General features: G+C 40.3%; 1 protein-coding gene and 1 pseudogene across 2 annotated transcripts in view; one reads left to right on the top strand and one right to left on the bottom strand.

Moving 5' to 3' along the window:
* CBFA2T2 (CBFA2/RUNX1 partner transcriptional co-repressor 2) overlaps positions 1 to 22078 on the top strand; it is a 175643-nt gene that overhangs the window by 28620 nt on the left and 124945 nt on the right. The window lies entirely within an intron of this gene.
* LOC118618464 lies at positions 9711 to 11071 on the bottom strand (annotated as a pseudogene).

The following is a 22078-nucleotide window of genomic DNA, read 5'->3' as shown; positions in this document are numbered from 1 at the left end:
GAATATGGGTCTTTTCTTCTATTGATGACATAAAAGAAGAAAAACTTCAGGTGGATGAAATTCCAGATATTTTGGTGATTATTCCCATCATTGTAAACTAATACATATGATACATAATGCATTTTCTTTTTGTTGTTTTTTTTTACATTTTTTTCTTTATTGATTTTCAGAGAGAGAGGAAGGGAGAGGGAGAGAGATAGAAACAACAATGAGAGAGAACATCGATTTGCTGCCTCCTCCTGCATGCTCCCCCCGACCCCCCATCAGGCCCACAACTTGGGCATGTGCCCTGACTGAGAATCGAACCTGCGACTTGGTGCATGGGTCGGCACTCAACCACTTGAGCCACACCCACCAGGCTGCATTTTGCTTTTAATCTGGCTTTTAATGATGCACTCATCATATACCCATGCTGTATAGGAATTGAACTGCTATTGTGGGATAAGTTCAACATTTACACAAAACCTGTTCTGGCGGAGAGAATGGACAAGGAATTCATATTGGGGAGATAATGAAGTAGGTAGGCTCTTGCTGGAGACAGGACAGACCAAACAGGATGTGAATTTGTATGGGTCTCAGAATTCTAGAATAATGAAGCTGAATTAATTTCAAGTAACTGGAAAATGTAGGCGGGCATTAAAATAGTGGTTAAGGAGTGAAAAACAGCTATAACTATATCCTGTGTATACTTTGTGCATGTGAAGCATCTGGAAAGCTTGTTAAATGCATCCTCTGGGATATTACCTCCCAGAGATTCAATTCTGTAGGTTGGCCTGGACAGTGTAGCTCAGTTGGTTGAGCGTTGACCCATGCACCAAGAGGTCACTGGTTTAATTCCCAGTCAGGGCACATGCCCAGGTTGTGGGCCCTATCCCCTGTAGGGGGCATACAGGAAGTGACCAATCGATGTTCTTTCTCATTGACATTTCTGTTTCTCTCTCCCTCTCCCTTCCTCTCTCTCTAAAAGCAATAAAGAGCTCTGGCCAGTTTGGTTCAGTGGTTAGAGCATCGGCCTGTGGTCCAGTGAGACCCGGGTTCGGTTCCCGCTAAGGGCACATACCTCAGTTACAGTTTGTCCCTGGCTCCGGTTGGGTCATGTGGGAAGCAGCCACTCAGTGTGTCCCTTTCACATTGATGTTTCTCTCTCTGTTTTCCTCTCTCTCCCTCCCACTCTGTCTGAACAAAACATGTCCTCGGGTGAGGATTAAATGAATAAATAAAAGCAATAAAGAAAAAAATTTTAAAAAATAAATCCTGGAGGTTGGGACAGGGCCCAGGGATTTGCCTTTCCATCAAGTAATTAATTATCTTATAGATAGTCTAAAGACTAATTTGAGAAACACTGCCTAAGAGTGTCTAAACCTGAGAAGACCATCTAAGTCTAGTTGGAGGAAGAGTTACTGGGAGGAAAAACTATTTTGATATAGAATATTTTGTGGTCAGAATGATAAATGCAGATATCTGAGAATGTATTGGGGAGAGATACTAGTTAATGCTGACTTGGGTAGGGAGGAGGAGGCACTGATGTTTGACTTTATTTTTCACTCAAGGACTATATCTTTGATTGTTTTTGTATTATATATATTAGATAATGCTATTTGTCTTTTTAAAAATCCTTACCCGAGGATATTTTCCCATTGATTTTAAAAGAGAGTGGGAGGGCCCTGGCTGTTTTGGCTCAGCAGTTAGAACCTCGACCAGGGTTCAGTTTCCGCTCAGGGCGCGTACCTCGGTTGCGGTTTGTCCCCGGTCCTGGTTGGGTTGTGTGGGTGGCAACCACTCGATGTGTCACTTTCACGTCGATGTTTCTCTCTTCCTCTCTCTTCCTCCCACTCTATCTGAACAGAATATCAAAAAATGTTCTTGGGTGAGGATATAAAATAAATAAATCAATAAATAAGAGAATGGGAGAGAAGGGGAGAGAGAGAAACATCATGTGAGAGACACACCTTGATTGGTTGCCTCCCACACGACCCTGACCAGGCTGGGGATCAAACCTGCAACCCAGGTACTTGCCCTAGACCAGAATCCAACCTGAGACCCTTTGGTCTGCAGGCTGATGCTCTAACCGCTGAGCCAAACTGGCCAGGGTTATGTTGTCTTTTGGTAAGCAAGCTTTCATATCTGTAGTTTACTATATTCCTGGGACATTCTTAATTTCCAACATTTTATGTCATTTTCTCTATAAGCCATCAAAATATCCTCAAAAATATGACTTCAACATTCAGACTAACTCATGGACTATGACATAAAATAATTTATCACCACATTGGTGTTTTTGTTTATTTGCTCAAGAAATAATCATTGTCCAGATGGTGTGGCTCAGTTGTTGAGCAGCGACCCATGCACCAAGAGGTCACCAGTTCGATTTCCCGTCAGGACACATGTCCAGGTTGTGGACCTGATCCCCAGTGGGGGCATGCAGGAAACAGCCAGTCTATGCTTTCTCTCATTGATGTTTCTGTCTCTCTTTCCTTCTCAGTTTTTCTCTCTCTAGAATGACTAAAGGGAAAAAAAAAATTTTTTTTTATCCTCATCCAAGGACATTTTTCCATTTTTTTGTTCAGATAGAGTCGGAGAGAGAGAGAGAGAGAGAGAGAGAGAGGAAGAGAAAGAAACATCGACGTGAAAGGGACACATTGAGTGGTTGCCACCCGCACGACCCAACCAGGACTGGAGACAAACTGCAACCGAGGTACATGTCCTTAGCGGGAACCAAACCCGAGTCTCTTGGGACCGCAGGCCAACTCTCTTACTGCTGAGCCAAACTGGCCAGGGTGGGAAAAAATTTTTTTAATTAAATTAAAAAAGAAGAAATTATTTTTCTTGGCCAATATTGATGAATATTCCTTAATGGGGAGAAAACTTCTCTGAGGATTTAAGCTGAGGTTAAGTTAATTTAAGGTTCCATGGGGAGAATAAAACATTTCTCAATTTTAAAGTTTCTTAGATATACAGCTAGGAAGAATTTATTTCTCACATAGTGTTTATTTATGATTAGTCATCCATTCAGCACATTTACTGGTATTGACATTACCATTCTTTTTTTTTAATCCTCATCTGAGGACATTTTTGCATTTATCTTCAGACAGAGCCAGAGGGAGAGAAGGAGGAGAGAGAGAAACATCAATGTGAGAGAGACACATCGACTGATTGCCACCCACATGACCCCAACCCGGGCCGGGGACAAACTGCAACCAAGGTTCGAGCCCTTAGTGGGAACCGAACCTGGGTCTCTCTGGTCCGCTGTCTGACGCTCTAACCGCTGAGCCAAATTGGCCAGGGCGACATTACCATTCTTCACATGGAGCACTGACTGCTTATCTTTCTATAAATGTTCTAAATTAAGTAGTTTAGTAAGTCGTTAATGACAATCATATTTGTAACCTAGGTTTCTCACTGTTTATAATAATTCCTTTAATCCTCACCCGAGGAGATATATATATATATATATATATTTTTTTTTTTTTTCCATTGATTTTTATTTATTTTTATCCTCACTTGAGGACACTTTTGCATTTATCTTCAGATAGAGCGGGAAGGAGAGAAGGGGGAAAAGAGAGAGAGAAACATCCACATGAGAGAGACACATAGAGTGGTCGCCACCCACACGACCCCAACCAGGCAGGGCAAACTTGCAACCGAGGTACGCACCCCTCAGCGGGAACTGAACTTGGGGCTCTCTGGCCCGCAGGCCGACACTCTAACTGCTGAGCCAAACCAGCCAGGGCTACATTGATTTTTAGGTAGAATGGAAGGGAAGGAAGAAGGGAGAGGGTGAGTGAGAAACATAGATGTGAGAGAGACACATAGCTTGGTTGTCCCTGGCACGACCCTGACTCAGGCTGTGAGCGAACTTGCAAGCCAGGTATGTGCCCTTAATGGGGAATCGATCCTTTGACCCTTTGGATGCACAGACCAGCACTCTAACCACTGAGCAAAACCAGTCAGGGCTTATTGTAACTTTTTTAAGATTGTTGGTTGGGGATCGCCTGAGCTGTAGCTAGAATTGTTCTAGTAAGCTTCATGGAATAGATGTACAGGAACCAGATGTTTTACTTTAACTGCAGCTGTGCCATCTGTGGAAGCGGGTGGACATATTTTTTGTCATCAGGAAAACAGCTGATGAGACTTAGGAGAGCTAATTGATTGGTTTTCCTCAGCTACAAATCTCTAGTCACATATACCTAAGCACAACTTTTACCTGTGCACAGGTGTTGACACTGGTCAGGACAATAACAACAAAAGTGAACAAAAAAGGTATACATTTGGCTGCTGGTGTTTTTATTGAGTTGGCACTGAGAAAAATAATTCAAGGGTTTCTTTTTTTTTTTTTAATTCTCACCCAAGGATACTTTTCCACTGATTTTTAGATAGAGTGGAAGAGAGGGAGGGAGAGCAAATGAGAGAGAAAGAGAGGGAGAGGGAGGAGAGAAACATCAATGTAAAAGACACATCTGTTGTCTGCCTTAGGCATGACCTCGACCAGGGCCAGGGATCAAACCTGAAACCCGGGTACCCTTGACCGGCAATCGAATCTGACTGAGACCCTTTGGTGCATGGGGCAATACTGTAACCACTCTGCAACACTGGCCAGGGCAATTTAAGGGTTTTTTAAGTTTACTTTTAATTTTTGTTTTTAGTTATTTGAAGATATTTCTAATTCATTATATTAACTTCTGAGAGAGTTCCTTGTAAGGATAGTTAAATATGTATAGTAACATGTATATATAGTTTATGGCCGGTTCTTCTCTGGAGAAATGGGAGGTAAGCATAAAGAGCCTTTCATTAGGTAAAACAGGAGTAAAATAAAGGTCCCAGATCACATGTACTGACAAATAGAAGGGAAACATAGACTATAAGTCATAGATTCTTGGAAGGAGAGACTAGAGTGCATTTATGGTCCTCATCCCTATTTCACAGATGAAATAACTAAGACCTAGATAAAATACTTCCTCACATATGGGGCCTGGTTCTTTGGAGAATTGGGTTAAAATTGAAAGTAACTTTAATTCTGAAAATGGACCAAATCCAGTGATATTATACAAAGATATAGTGAAGTGAGTTGGCCAATTTATTATACTGAACAACCAGCTATGTACATAATTTCAGCTCATCTGGGACTACAAACTAAAAATGAGCCTGTGTTACAATGTTGTTTCAGAAACAAATCATGCTACTACTGGACTGGGTGAAGGAGCTAGGAGTTTGCCTGATCCTACTTAAGGTTTAACTTCATGTTTATACCCCTCAGTTTAAGAGAGAGATGTGGACAGCATTTGAGAGAGTTCCAAATATGATTAAGAAACAGAAATTGGAATTGAGAAGTTCAAGAAGCTGTTGAAGAGAAAGCCTAGTGGATTGATAAGCCTTTAAGGATTGTTTTGTAGAAGTTGGCTAGTTGTATACTTAGTCCCTTTAGAACTAGTCAAGCAGGGGCAGGCAGCATCACATTAGCTATGAGGAAAGTAGATACACATTGTATATTCTAAGGACCAGCCACATCTGTTTCACATAGGAGCTGTTTAAAATGCAGGCTCTGGCTCAGACCTGCTGAATTTGCATTTTTAAAAATTCTCACCCAAGGATATTTTCCATTGATTTTCAGATAGAGTGGGAAGGAGGGAGGGGAGAGAGAGACACACCAGGTTGGTTCCCTCCCGAAAGACCCGAACCAGGGCCAGGGATCCAACTGCAACTGAGGTATGTGCACTTGACCAGAATCAAACTCAAGACTCTTTGGTCCGCCCTGGCTGGTTTTGCTCAGCGGTTAGAGCATCGGCCTGCGGTCCAGAGAGACCCAGGTTTGGTTCCTGATAAGGGCACGTACCTCGGTTGCAGCTTGTCCCTGGCCCTGGTTGGGTGTGTGGGTGGCAGCCACTCGATGTGTCCCTTTCATGTCGATGTTTCTTTCTCTTTCTCTCTCTCTCTCTCTCCCTCCCTCCCTCCCACTCTATCTGAACAAAAAAATGGAAAAATGTCCTTGGAAGAGGATAAAAAAAAAAAAAAGACTTTGGTCCATGGGCCTACCACTGAGCCAAAGTGGCCAGGGCTAAATTTGCATTTTAATAAGATTTCTCCAGATGATTCATATATATGTACATTAAAATTTGAACTGTATAGGGTTAAACCATAGTCTTTGTAATGAATGAAGACCTAATTCTCATTTTCCAAGAGCATTTTTAAAAAATCGGATTCTTACCTGGATGAGAGTTTAGGTTTTTTGAATTTGCACACCTTTTTTGAGAAGGAGATGATAAAGGGAAATGATATCAGCCTGAGCAGAAGCACAATAATTAAATATGAAGTTCATGGGGTTCCAAGCAGAGAAGGCAAAGTAGGAACCATTGTGAAAACTATGGGTTATATATACAGCTTTCCCTTATCAAAGCAAGGACACCACACCAGTTTATCTTGGCCTTGAACTCTAAAATGAATCCATTACATTGGCCTTGAGGAGACTGAGAAATAATGGATTAAGAATTTGAAAGAAGCCCTGGCCAGTTTGGCTCAGCGGCCCTCAGACCAAGGGTCGAGTTCCTTTCTTCTCAATGGCACATAACTGGGTTGCAGGTTCAATCCCCAGTCCCAGTCTGGGTCATATGGGAGGCAACCAATTGATGTGTCTCTCTCACATTGATGTTTCTCTCTTCACCTCCCCCCCACTCCCTCCTTTCCATTGTCTCTAAAAAAATAATAAAAAGAATTTTAAAGAATCCCTGGCCAGTGTGGCTCAGTTAGTTGGAGCATTGCTCTGTACACTGAAGACTGGCAGTTTCAATACCCAGTCAGGGCACATACTGGTTGGGGCATGTGAGAGAGGCAACTGATTGATTTTTTTTTTCTCTCTCTCTCTTCCTTCCTCCCTCTCTCTAAAAATCAATTTAAAAAATTAAATTTTGCCCGGCCTGTGTGGCTCAGTGGTTGAGCGTCGACCCATGTACCAGAAGGTCACCAGTTCAACTCCTGGTCAGGGCACATGCCCAGGTTGTGAGCCCAATCCCCAGCAGGGAGCATGCAGGACACAGCCAGTAGATGTTCTCGCTCAACAATGTTTCTTTTCTTTTCTTTTCTTCTTTCTTTTTGGTACATGCCCCTAGCGGGAACCGAACCCAGGACTTTCTGGTCCGCAGGCTGATGTTCCAACTGCTGAGCCAAATAGGCCAGGGCTCAACGATGTTTCTGTCTCTCTCCCTCTTCCTTCCTCTCTCTGTCAAATAAAAAAGCTAAATAAAAAATAAATACATAAATACATAAATAAATAAATAAATAAATAAATAAATAAATAAATTTTATAGAAAATGAAGGAAGCATAGTGCATGTTTTTCTGCCTCTTACATGCAAGGTTAAAATGAAGGTCTATGAAGATTGTTCTCCAGGGAAGCCAGAAAAAAACATCTGAGTATTTTGCTTCATTCATGAATATAATTTATTCATTTAACAAATATTTATGGAGTGTTTCCTATGTGCCAGGTACAGTTTTAGGTACTAGAGATAGAACAGTGATCAAAACGAATTCCTTCCTCCCATAGGGCTCACAGTCTAGTGAGGAGATAGCTAATAACAGGCAAACAAATACATACTAAAACCTCAGGTGGATGGAGATAAATACTTTGAAGAAAAATAAAGCAAGCCCAAGGGTTTGGAAGACAGTGGGAGAGGGGAGGTATGGAGAGATTTGCTGCTTTTTAATTTAAAAAACTTTTTCCCCCCTTTTGGGTTTATGAGAAGGAGAGAGAGACAGAAACATTGATGAGAGAGAACATCAATTGGCCACCTCCTTCATGTCCCCTCACTGGGGATCGGGCCCACAACCTGAGCATGTGTCCTGACTGAGAATTGAACCGGCAACCTCTTAGTGCATGGGTTGATGCTCAACCACTGAGCCACAGCAGCCAGGCAAGATTTGCTGCTTTTAGTTGGAGTTGATTTTTGTAGAATCTTTTGGTTTAAGGGCTAATTTATTTCCTTAGACTTTTGTTGTTGTTGTTATAGTTATCACTTACCTCAGAAGCTTCAGTTTTAAGGCCACCAAAATATGTGCAGGTATTGTCCAGCCAGTGTGGCTCAGTTGTTGAACCTTGACCCATGATGCTCAATGCTTACCATTTTGATTCCTGGTCAGGGCACATGCCCAGGTTGTGGGCCCAATTCCCAGTAGGAGGTATGCAGGAGGCGGCCAATCGATAATTCTCTCTTATTGACGTTTCTATCTTTCTCTCTCTCTCTCCCTTCCTCTTTCTTTCTAAAAATAAAGAAGAAAATATATACAGGTATTTATATTTTTTGATGCAAAGAATTATGTATAATTCAGTGCCTGGCACATAGTTGGCATTTAGTAAAAATTGGACTGTTTCCTAACCTCAAGTAAGATCTTTTGTTAAGAAAATCAAAACTGTCCTGCCATGATGAATTCTTGGTTGGATAGGGAAAAAGGATGTGGAACCTAGGTAGACTAGGTGACCTTTAGATGACTTTTTGATGTTCCTTTTTTTTGTTTCCCTTTTCATATTACTGTGATTTTTGGATTCTTGAAAAGGGTGCTGGAATCCAGAATCTGAGAGTTTAAGCAGAGAAGTGGTTCCTCATTTCTGTTGCTTATGGAATCATCTGGATGGCTATGGCTTTGGAATAACTAAGGGGTTTTTAGATTGTGGGTTCTTGAGTGATGAGTAACATTTCTCTCTTTTGTTCTCATTTTCTTCTGGAACTTGCCTAGGAGGGCATGCTACAACTTGCAGATGTTCTCATTTTCAAATAATTTCAAGAGTTTTATTGCAACTTTATTTGTAAGCATTTTTTCCTTATTCAGATGTTTAATTACACACATTTTACTTCTTATCTGTGATTAATTTAATTTTAAAAACATACAAGCAGCCTGGCTGGTATGGCTCAGTGGATTGAGCGTCGTCCCATGGACCGAGAGGTCCTGATTCCATTCCCAGTCAGGGCACATGCTTGGGTTGCGGGCTCAGTCCCCAGCAGGGAGTACGCAGGAGGCAACCATTTGATGTTTCTGTCTCACATTGATGTTTCTATATCTCTTCCCTTCCTCTCAAAAAAAATCAATAAAAACATATTAAAATAAAAACAAATACAAGCTAGTGATTTATTCTTCTCAACTTAACTGGACAGTCTACCTATGGCATAACTATGAGGTAAAAACATACATCTTTATAACTTGGTGGTCCCAAGTTTTTGTTAAAAAACATTTCACAGAAGGAAAGAAATAATATGAAAATAGCTCAAGAAATACACTAACAAGAAAAAATATATGAGGAAAGAGGAACACAGTTTTGACTTAAGAAACTGAGAGGTATCTGGTCTACATAGGAAAATGTGAATCCTAGAAAGTCAGGTGTAAAGATTTTAGTGTAGGAATTTGTAAGATTTGAATTTCCCCTAATTACTGAATAAAAATGACATCTTGCAGTACTTCATGGATCAGACACCTACCTCACTTGGCTCTATTCCTTATTTCTAGTCTTTACTTAAATGAGTCTGAAAAAAACGTGAGGATATAGAATAAGAAGAAAAATAAGATAACCACACACAGAATTCCCCTTTCAGTGGCTACTTTAGATCTTTGTAATTAGAAAATTCTTGAGGAAAATTTAAGTATAAATCTGTGACTTTGTTGAATCAAGTCCCCCAGTTAATATTTAGAAAACACCCTTGGTTTGGGCTAATAACATTGTTGATGATACCTATTATAGAGGGTTAGCTGAACAAAGTCTCTGTCTTAAAACCAGTGTTAAATCACTGTCAGGGTTGAGAGGGAAAAATGGGGAGTTTAAAATCACAAGAAGTACTGACATATCTAGAGACTCTTGTCCTTCTGAATCCACAATTTCTTCAGGATCTTCATCATTATAAATGTTCTCTGCCATTTGCCACACTTGCATGACACTGTCTTCTGACACAGAACAGATCACCCAAGATTCATTGGGTTTCTAGGAGGAATCAGATATGTTGGCAGTGTGACCACCATGAGTAAATAACATCACTGGCCCACTTTCTGCATCTTCCAGGGATTGTTTCTCTTCAATTTTACTTAAATCTCAGACATTCATTCTAGAAGTGATCAGTACCGCTAGAAGTCAAAATAGTCTCATTTTGAGGCAACCACTGAACCTGGAATATTTATTTCATCCTTATGTGATTCAAAGGAATGCAATTAAGTTTCACATTTCTGCAATCCCACAAGACAACAGTCTTATCAGCTGATCCTGTGGCAAGAATGAACTCACTGTAAGTATTGAAAGAAGGCAGTTCAGTTCAACAGTGTGAGCATCAACTGAGTGGCTTGGTTTGAAAGTATTGTTTGAACAAGTATCACAGATCATAAGTTTCTTATCATCAGCAACTGACCCAAACACAAAGACTCATGGAGCAGATGCCACGAAACATCTACTGCTGTATGCCCTATAAAGATGGTCTTCGAATCCACAACTTTTCCTTCCTTTGAAACAGTACTGATGTCCCACAGGCAGATGGTATGATCATCTGAAGCACTAAGTAAATGCCCACTGAGATTTGGATTCTAAGAAATCCCACAGCCTTCATTCTGATGTCCACTGAGACGCAAGCCTGGGTTGCACTTCCCAGAAGGATTTGGTTTAGAAGGCTGTTTTGTATAGCCAAAAACAAGAACATCACTGGATGGAGTCTTTGTTGCAATGATGCAAGGGTTCTGTGGCATATAAGATGCCCTGTTTACTTCTCCTTCATGGTTGATCTTGATATTTATTTCAATTTTTTCATTAACAGAGCCCAAACTTTCAAATTTTTCTTTCTTGTTGTCATAGTGTGAATCATCAAACTGAGCATCATTATTAGGGAGCTGCACACGGCATCACTAGGTGGTTTTTTTCATCCAGTGTGTGTCTCCAGGACAAGTTTATGAATGCTAAAATTTTTTTCTTCTGGAAGCCACTGTGCAGTTAAGCTGGGCCACTCCAGAGTATGGGTCATCACCAAATCATAAAGGGGTGTTCTTTTTCCATATTTTGTATTCTTCGTTGATTACATGTTTTACTGCATCATCAAAGGCTGCTTCCTTGTTGGTCATGGCAGAGGAGGCAAGTGGAGTGGGGAGGGGTGGGGGGTTCCCAGGGTTTACTGTTGTGGGAGGGGCCTAATGACACTTAAAAAACAACAACACAGGATCAATCTTATTAATAGGAAAGAAGTGTGCACTTAGAGGGTTAACTTTATGCTTGCTGTGCTAGAAATGCACTGGTTAGGTTACACCTAGGTAATAGTATGATGAGACATATATATTTTTTCTTTTCAAAAATACGTATATATTTGAAAAGAAAGTTATAGATGACTCTTTTGCATAAGTCAGAAAATAATGTGGATAATTTTTTTTGTAAACATGCCTCTTTAAAGTGTATATTTAATGAATTTTTAGTAAATGCACAGGTTGTGTAACTGTCAACACTAATCAGAATATTTCATCATCCCCAAATTAAACCCCATACCCATTAATAATTACTCCACTTTCCCAGCCTCTAATCTACTTTCTGTTTCTGGATTTGCGTGTTCTGGATATTTCATGTAAAGTATTAGAAACATTCTTTGTTTGAACTGCATTATATTTAAACTCTTCTGAATTAATTGTCCAATATTAAAAATGAGGAGCCTGGCCAGTGTGGCTCAGTGGATGAGCATGGTCCCATGGACTGAGAGCCCCCAGTTTGACGCTCCAGCCACTGAGCCAAACCGACCAGGGTCGTCCACTTTCATTGATTTTGGGGGTGGGGGGCGGGATACATGCCCCAGTCAGGAATTGAACCCATAAACTTTTGGTATATGGATTGATGTTCCAACCAACTGAGCCACCTGGTCAGGGCTCAAGTCCTTTTCATGATCTATTTAGTGTCATGTTTTTCACATTTTTGTGCCTTTTGTTGGTGATTTCATGGTTTGGAATGATTCCTAAGTACTGCTGTAAACATTTTCGTACAAGTTTTCTTTTAAAGTTTTTTTTCTTTATTAATTTTTAGAGAGAGAGAAACATCTATGAGAGAGAACATCAGTTGGCTACTTACTGTATGCCACCCCACTGGGGATTGGCCAACAACCTGGGCTTGTGCCCTGACCAGGAATTGAACCAGCAACCTCTTGGTGCATGGGTGGATGCTCAACCAGTGAGCCACGCCATCCGGGACGCTAGCCGGGCTCTGTACAAGTGTTTTTTTTTGAAGGACAGTAATGTACCTTTATTTATAGTCTTCTTTTGACTCTCTTTTGCCCATGGTCTCACCATTCTTCATGTGCCAGGACTCTCTACCTCTATGTCAGTGCTTCCCAAAAAGGTCATTCCAGGCCCTAGGAACCTAGTTAATTGTATGCTACTGCCCAAAAATGCTGTAGAGTTTGAATATAGAGTTTGTATTATGAAAATCAATAGGCATTTTAAATGTGCTTCTTCAAACTAGGGGACAAACTAATAAAGCTTCAAATTGATGGGGTCACATTAATATTCTTTAAGGACTTGAGAACATAGAAAAGAATTGGACAAAAAAAATCATTGTCATCTATGTCTGCTTCTTTATTACAAAAGAAATTTACCTTTCACACTAGAGACGACAAAAAGAAATTAATCTTGGGATTCTAGAACAAACTCCACAATGAGTAATTCTTAAGGTTTTATGGAGTGGGGAATAAAAGAAGTTCTTTTGAGACGGTGTTTCTCAAATTTGACCATTTTCACAGACTTTCTTGGGGGAGGGGTTGCAAGTTTTTTTATGATAATGTTTTGAATTCGTTTAACTTTTGTTTTTAATCTAAACACGTTAATACACATTGTTCAGGAGTACCTGGATGATCACCCCACATAACAGTGCTGCCCAAGATCACTGCATCTGCAGGTGCACCTCTGAGCCCTGTAGCACCAGGGGAAGACCCCGTGCTTAACTTCCCATATGGTGTTTCTCAGATTGGGTCCTCAGACCCTTAAGAATTGTTGAGCATTTCCTATGATCTCTGTGTGTTGTCAAGGTTAAAAACACTGATTCAGAGCAGTGAATCTCAAGACATGATGAGGGAGATACATGTAGTTTGAAGAAGCACATTTAAAATACCTATTGATTTCATAATGCAAACTCTATATTCAAACTCTATAGCATTTTTGGGCAGTAGCATACAATTAACTAGGTTCATCTTAAGGCCTGGAATGACCTTGTTGGGAAGCACTGGCATAGAGGTAGAGAGTCCTGGCACATGAAGAATGGTGAGACCATGGGCAAAAGAGAAAGAACTTTCTTGGGTCAGTGAGGGAATCTTGAGCTGTAACTTGTCACGATCTGTTGGAACCCAAGGGCCAATCTGGAAGGAACCCAAGATGTCCATCAACCTTCTCAAACCTGTGGTTTGTGGCAAGTGGAGTCAAAAGAAGAGAGTCAAAAGAAGAAAAGCCTGTTTTTGCCAAGAAACTGCCCCCCCCTCCATTTTTTTCGTTCAGATATTTCAGAATATTAAGTAGATAGTTGCTGTAGCTAGGTAAAGGTGGCCCCAGGGCCATCCGCCAGGAAGTGCTGCATCTTTCACAATGCCATCCAGCTGTCCAAGGAGATACCAGCCTGGAATCTGCTCTGTAATTACTGTAGAGCTCCAATTTGCCTTAGCTGCATCAACAGTTCCCCACGTTGATACGTATTCATTAGGTCAGTGTATCCACCTATACACTCTTGATCAATAAAGACTCGAGGTACAGTTCTGGCTCCAGTGAGCTGCTGCAAATACTCTTGAATCTTCTCTGTGTCACTGGTGGCTGTGATAGCGACAAATATCAAAGCCCCTGGTTTGAAGGAGAACTGGCTGAGGAGCTCTTTGGTCTGTCTGCAGTAGGGGCAGATGGGCTTGATGTTGCTGTTCACAAACTCCATGCTGACAGGCTGCCTCCTGGGGAGGAATCCTCAACGGCAGGTTTTGCTCAGGAGTAAAAACCTGTACAAGTTTTTATATGGACATATGCTTTCAGTTCTCTTGGGTATATATCTAGGAGTGGAATTACTGAGTTATATGGTAATTCCGCTAGATCACTTTGGAAGAGTAGCTTACCATTTTACATTCCCAGCAGCAGTATATGAGGATTCCAGTTTTTCCACATTCTCTACAATACTTACTATTATCTGTCTTTTTTATTATAACCATCTAGTGGGTGGGTAGTGGTATCACATTGTGATTTTGATTTTCATTTCCCCAGTGACTAATAATGCTGAGCATCTTTTCATGTGCTTATCACCATTTGCATATCTTCTTTGGAGAAATCTTTGTTCTTTGCTCAGAATATAGCTTTTTAATGGAACCAAAACATCTGTTTGACTAAATTTATTTTATGGCTAAACAAAGTTTTAAGTTGTCAAAAAACCAAAATTCAGAATTATAAATTAGCTTATTAAAGGATGCTGATAGATTATTGTGGGTACTCCTACCTCTTAACTAAGGACAAATAAAAATTGTAAATTGATTGTAATAAAGGAAATATATGTCTTAAGCCACATTTCCATGTGAGGAGGACTGTTCTCTGAATACCATTTTGAAAGGAATTTATCCCAGTCTCCTTTTTTCATGGTTGGAGGCCTTGAAAGTTCTAGTTCCATCTTACTTAACCTGCTTTGCATTGCAATATTTTGGGTAAGAGTTGGGCCATGAAGTCACATACTTAAGTGAGTGCAGGTATGCATTTGAATGATGGTCTAAGTAGATTTCTATTATCTAAATGTGTAATCATGGTAGCATTCCCTACTTTTATAGGATCACTTGACAGTGAACTACTTTTGTTCAAATCCTCAGCTACTTTACAAAACTTGTGGGACCATGTTGAGCTAGTTCTCTTTATGTATATTTGATAAGGTTCCATGAAGTGTTGTTCTCTTTGATTTCCTAGATACAATTATTATACACCACTTAATTTGTATATGTTTTATATTGTTTGCTTGTTCCTGGCTATTTGAATTTTATTCCTGAGTTCTATATATTGTGATTTGTCCAAATTTCAAAAATCAAAGGAAAAAATATATATTAAGCATAGTTTTCATGAAAGGCAGAGAGAGTTATGAATTCTGCATAAGATAAGTTTTCAGATCTTAAGAAATTTGATACCTTGTTGAGGTTAGATGGCCTGTGCACTCAAGTTAACTGAGTGAGACAGGTTAAGATGAGGACATATGAATAGAATAAAGGAGATGATCAGTAAAGGTTGCATGTGGAAAATGTCATCTGAACCAGGCCTTGAAGGATAGCTTTCAAAATGATCTAAAGAAGAGCAGACCACCACTCAAATCCAGACTTTTTTGATTGGCTTAATTTGTTTGGTTGGCTGTTTTCCCCTTTTTTTTGAATCAGACGATCCCAGATGAGGCCTTTTGTTATCAACCATTGACTCAAATGTCAGTTATTTCTGTTCCTATTCTTGTTTTTTGGAATCAGGGATATGATTTATAACTCATGTGCTCTACTCCTTTTTGCCAGAATTGTGTATATAACCTTCCTTAACATGCCCACTCTTTTGAGTGAGAATCAAGGCTATCTGCCCAAGAACCAACTTAAGCAGTCTGTACCATCCAATACCAAGTCCTGGGGCTAATGGTGCCACCAGTTGGCTTTGTTTGAGGAAGTTTGAACCTTTTCTTTTCCCCACTGGGAGTTTGTCTTGCCTACAGCCCAGTTATTTTCACATTATGATATTTCTTTCATATTAAGTTTTTAAAAAATAACCTTCTGTTCCTCTTTCAATTCTAGTTTCATTACTGCAGGAGATCATCCCATCTCTCTCCCCTTTACTTTGTTCTCTTTGTGAGTTCAAAAAAGGAAAAAAACAACAACAATGAGGCATGATTACTCTCAGTATTTTTTTTTTTTTTTGGTACATGCCCCTAGCGGGAACCGAACCCAGGACTCTCTGGTCCGCAGGCTAATGCTCCAACTGCTGAGCCAAACCAGCCAGGGCCTCCCAGTATTTTTATATCAAGAAAGAAAGCAGTCTGGCTGGTGTGGCTCAGTGGTTGAGTGTCGACCCATGAACCAAGAGGTCACCGGTTTGATTCCAGGTCAGGACACATGCCCAGGTTGTGGGCCCAGTCCCCAGTGGGAGGCATGCAGGAGGTGGCCAGTCGATGTTCTTTTTCATCAATGTTTCTATCTCTCCTCCTCACTTTCTCTCTCTCTGAAAGCAATAAAGGAAAAAAATAAAATAAATGTTGTAAAAAAAAGAAAGAAAGCAGTAATACGTAAAACATTTTTAAATGAAAATATAGATTTAGACATGACTTCTAGTTCCAGGTATAGGGGAGGAGAATGTTAGCAAAGACTCAGAGGTGGAAAAGCACAAGATATGCTTATAAGATGGCAAATGCTCTCATTTAGGTCAGAATGCATCTCACATGCTGTTGTCATAGATCCTTATTTTGTGTCTGGGAATTTTGAAAATATATTTTTTGTTGGATTATTGCCCCACTAGAAAAAAAATTCTGATCTGTTGCAATTCCAATTTAAAATTGCTTCATTCTGGATTCCTTAGCCTTAGACCCTCCTAGTAATTTCTGTGGTCACACTGGGTCTGATCTGTTCCTGTGCTAAACGAAAGCACACAAGCACAAAATTGTGTAGGCATAAATGAGAGGCATATGGGAGTGGTGTAAAAGGAAGGAGTCTTCATATGCCTGGGTGGGCGAGCTGAACTAATAGCTCCCAGCAGTTCTTCTGAATCAGACATTGTGGAGCCAAGAGTCTAGCATTTGGAATTCCACTGCCTGTGCAAAGGGTCTGTCTTTTATCCTTCAAACCACCATTTGTTAAATGGCTAATGACCCAGTGGACCTGTTGACAACAAAGGGGGGAGGCTGGCAAAGATCAAGTTTAAAGGAAAAAGGGAAGAAAAGTTCAAAGGTAGGAAAGTAAGAACAAAAAGGGTTTGATCATATCTTCACCCACCCTTTATTATTATTTTAAAACAATTTATTGTGGAGAATTTTGAACATACACAAAGTTGACAGAATAATATAGTGAACCCCTATGTACTTATCCCCTCGGCCCCAGTCAGCTGCAGTTACAACACTTAATGAAGGGAAAGCAGAACTCTGGTGAGCCTTGTTGGTTTCTAGGCCTCTCTAGATTTTATCACTTATGGCCTAATTCTATCATACTCCTCTTTTTAGTGTTTCAGCACCTGGTGTGTATAGAACACTGTTTAGGATTTGTGATGAGTAAGTAGATCAGTACTTAACCTCTAATAGCTTAAGGAACTAAGTGCTGTTGTTCAAGTATAGTATTCCGTCAAGGGAGCATAGTGAAGAGGGGACTTAGGAAAGCTTTATTTATTTTTTATCCTCACCCAAGGACATTTTTGTATTTATCTTCAGATAGAGCGGGAGGGAGAGAGGGAGAAAGATCCATGTTTAATCCAGATTAAATCTTTTACCCATTTAAGAGACCCATGTGAGAGAGAGACGTCGACTGGTTGCCACCCACACGACACCAACAGGGGCCAGGGACGAATTGCAACCGGGTATGTGCCCTTAGCAGCAACTGAACCCGGGACTCTGGTCCGTGGGCCAATGCTCTAATCGCTGAGCTAAATCGGCCAGGGCAGGAAAGCTTTATTGAGAAGGTGGCATTTGTTTACTGCAATGGGTGCAGTAAGGAGGTAGGGACTGGATATCTGATCCAAATAGCAATATAAGCTGCATTAGCTCTTTTTACAGAGCTATTTATTTAGAATGTGACATTTTCGTTACATTTATAACAAGAGATATATTTTAGACTAACTTTTCTTCCTTCCTTTAAGCAATTTAGAAATATGTCAGGTTCAGATATTTTCTGCCAAACTGTGTGTCTCCTTGAATGCTAACTATGAAGATGAATTCTGCAAGGTGTGTTCGATTCTTTTGAGAAATACCATTTTAAAGCAGGTTGAGCTAAGTTCAGTTGTCTGGACGGGACCTGTGAGAGATTGTGAGCTTTGTCTCTCTTGTTTCAGATGTTATTTATCAGTGATATAAGCCAGGAGAGCAGTCTTTTGCGTTTTAAAAAGCAGACACGCCAAGGGGAATGCACCATAATAACGTTATAGATTAATGAGGTATTGAGCTAACCTGGCACCTTCCTCTGCCTTGTGCTCCGTCTTCTGCTGTTTCTCAAGGGATGAATCCTTTTTGTATTTCAGACCCATGTTTCTTACTGCCTACAGATATTTGGTTCAGTTTGCTGTCTTCTCAGCTGTTTCAAACTGCATGGAATCTTCAGGGATCTACTCACCCACTCCTGAACAGTGCTTCTTCCTAACTCCTCCTCCTTAAATCTTTGTCACTTTTCCCTTGCATATGCTTTGTTTTGTTCTATCACTTTTTTAGAAATTGAGGTATCATGAACACACAATGAACTATACATATTTAAAGTATACAGTTTAAGTTTTTTTTTCTTCTTTTTGTTCAGATAGAGTGGGAGGGAGAGAGAGGAAGACAGAAAGAGAGAGAGAGAGAGAGAGAAACATCGACGTGAAAGGGACATGTCGAGTGGCTGCCACCCGCATGACCAGCTAGGGCGGGGGACAAACCGCAACTGAGGTATGCACCCTTAGCGGGAACCGAACCCCGGTCTCTCTGGACTGCAGGCCGACGCTCCAACTGCTGAGCCAAACCGGCCGGGGCTACAGTTTAAGTTTTGACATGGATATACATGTGAAACCATCACCACAATCAAGATAGCGAACATATCAATCACTCCTACAAGTTTCTGTTAGGTAGGACAAGGATCTCAAGGTCTGGAAAGAATGCGGAACTCTCTAGTCCACAGGCCAACGCTCCAACCGCTGAGCCAAACTGACCAGGGCATGGACAGTTTTAAATGTTCTGTCCTGCTAAATGTTAAACTGTAGCTTAGTATTTTGTAGATGCAGTTGTAAACAGGATTAGCTGACAGCTATTCAACCTGGTGAAAGTACCAGACTGCAAAGAAGAAATCAACATTAAATCGATCAAATAATTTATATAAGCAGCTAAAGCTTCCCCTTGGTGAGGCAAAGCTTTGGATGTGATTCCCATCTCCTTCACTTGCTGCAAGTAAATAAAACTAACTTGCTACAACCATTTCTAATTTTTTAATAGAGCACTCCAAGTGGCAAACCCCTTGAGTTCAGTACCATTTCCCTGTGCCCCTTTGTAATCCCTCCCTCTCATGCTGAATAAATTCATTCCCGCCCCCCCACCTCTTCTTCCTTTGGCTTCTTTCATTCAGCATAACTATTTTAAGATTTATGTGTCAATAGTTCATTCCTTTTTACTGTTGTATTCCACTCTATGGATATATCTCATTTGTTTATTTATTCACCTGTTGATAGATGTTTGAGTTGTTTCCAGTTTTGGGCTATTAGAAAGCTACCTTTATAAATACATAGGAGTGGCATGGCTGGATTGGATGGTACGTGTATAACTGTTTAAGAAATTGCAAACTTATGTTTCCTAAATATTTTCAAGTGCTTATTTGCCATCCCTTTATTGCCTGTTGTGAAATGTCTGGTTAAATCTTTTACCCATTTAAATAAATTGTGTTGTTTATTTTCTTAGGGAGTTTTTAGAGTTCTTTCTATATTCTGGGTGGAAATCCTTTATCAGATATTTTCTGTGAGTCTATAGCTTGTTTTTGTAATTTCTTGGTCATGTTTTCTGAAGAGTAGAAGCTAAAAAAATTTTTTGAATTACAGTTTATCTTTTTTTTTAATAGGCTGTGCTGTGCTTTTGTTGTTGTATCCAAGAAATATTCACCTAATTCAAGGTCACAAAATGGTTCTTTGTTTTGTTTTTACAGTCGTTTCTCGTTTATCGTGGTTAATCCGTTCGAGACTGTAGCGGTTACCTGGCGTTGAAGGATTTCTGGGGTGCTCGAATACATAGGCCTACAGTCCATACGTACAGTAATTTTAATTTTAATTGTAATACAGGGGTGTATAATTGACTCAGACAACCCAGTGCGCACTGTATCATTTTTACTTCTCTCAATCAACTTTTTAATGAATATATTTGAAAAAACCGCGATAGAGTGAAGCCGCGAAAGTTGAAGCACGAAGTGGCAAGGGACGACTGTACTTGATTTTTTAGAGAGAGAGGAAGAGAGAAAGAGAGGAACATCAATGTGAGAGAGAACATCGATTGGCCACCTCCTGCATGACCCCCACTGGGGATTTGGCCCACAACCTGGGCATGTGCCCTTACCAGGAATCGAACCAGTAACCTTTTGGTGCATGGGTTGATGCTCAACCACTGAGCCACACCTGCCGGGCCTTACTTTTATTTGTTACGTTAAATATGCACAGTAATCGTTCTGAGATGTTAGACTTTTCCTTAGTACTTGGCAAATGAAGTATAGTAATAAAATCTTGACATCTAGGATACTTGTTGAGACATCTAACTGGTGTTCAACTGGCTTGTAACTCCTGATCACTGTTCATATTGTATTCTGGAGTTGTGCTCTAGAGGGTGCTGTTCATATAGAATACAATGTGGAAAGTAACTTCTAAGAGTTGTTCAAGTAGGAGGTATTAGCTTAATGCCTTTGGCTCTAATAAGTCAATAAAGCAGTTTGAGCATTGCTGAGAGCTAAAATTCAAGATGCATTAAGGGACACTGGAATGGATAATTTGCTGACATCCGGGAGGTCTGGATGCAGGATCCAAGACACCAGCTGACACCAATCCTTCCCCATGGTACCATGATTAGATGTCTCTTTCATGGCTAATATTTTGTATTTAGCTGATGAGTTAAAGTCAAGAATGAAGTCTAGCACTGAGGACACTAAAGGTGGCAGAGTCATGTGGATTTTGAGAGGTCAAGGGATTAAAGCAGTTTAGGCCAAAGTCATAGACTCATGATTTTGGTGTGGAATGTGGATGGAAATCAATATGCCTGCCCCCATCTCCATTGGCTGGAGTTTGGCTGGTCATCATTTTTATATTATACTGTGGGTACATGGAAGGAACTTAAAATTGGTGATTCACAAACCTGAGCAAGGAAAGAAGAGAAGCAGGTCTTGGTTTCCTTAGGTCTTGATCTTCCTAGGACTGAAGATGAGTTCCTGCTCCTGCCCATTGCTCACAGTGGCTTGATTGTGTTAGACATTATGGCCTATACATTTCTAGCCTAGGCTGATACCTACCATTTTGATATGTTCTCTGCATGAAACCATTTTTTTTCTTGTCTTAGTTCTTTCCATTTCTCTCAGTTCATTTCTCCCAACTCATCTGCACTCAAAACCTACCTATGTTCTCAACAAAGCCTGTCTTATTGTTTGTTTATTTGTATTTTTACCTAGCTAAGAGAAATGTTCCTGTCTTTTTGTTGTTATTAATCCTCACCTGAGGATATTTTTTCCATTGATGTTTAAAGAGTGTGGAAAGGAGGGGCAGAGAGAGAGAAACATCCATGTGAGAGAGACACATTGATTGGTTGCCTCCTGCAGGACCCTGAACCTGTAACCCAGGTACATGCCCTTGACCGGGAATCAAACCTGTGACTCTTTGGTGAGTGGTCTGATGCTCTAACCACTGAGCAGGACCGGCCAGGGCATGTTTCCTATCATTTTGGTACTTTTTACTTTATATCTCATAATTATGTTTTGTTAGGTATACATGTATTCCTTATATATTAATAATAGTAATATTGGAGTCAGGGACTTTGTCTTAATTATCTTGGCATCTTTTAATGTGTTATTTTCTTAAATTTTAGTGTATAGAACAATTATCTGAATAACTTTTTTAAAAACTTATTGTTCCATGTACTACAGATGTCCCCCATTTTTTCCCCCATTGACCCCCCTCTTCCCCAATCCCACTCCCCTCCTGCCTTCCCCACACTATTGTTTATGCATTGTGTCTATTGGTTATGCATATATGCCTAGAAGTTCTTTGGTTTATCTCTTCCCACCTTCCCCACCCCCCTTCCCTTTGAGGTTCATCAGTCTAAAAACCAATTTGTACTTCTTAATCCCTTCATCTTCTTCACCCATTCCCCCACTCTCTCCCATTTGGCAAGCAACAAAAAATTCTCTGTATCTATTAGTCTATTTCTGTTTTGCT

This window comes from Molossus molossus, unplaced genomic scaffold (genome assembly GCF_014108415.1).
Source record: "Molossus molossus isolate mMolMol1 unplaced genomic scaffold, mMolMol1.p scaffold_m16_p_6, whole genome shotgun sequence".
NCBI classification, from domain to species: Eukaryota; Metazoa; Chordata; class Mammalia; order Chiroptera; family Molossidae; genus Molossus; species Molossus molossus.
This window is presented reverse-complemented; position numbering and strand designations above follow the sequence as displayed.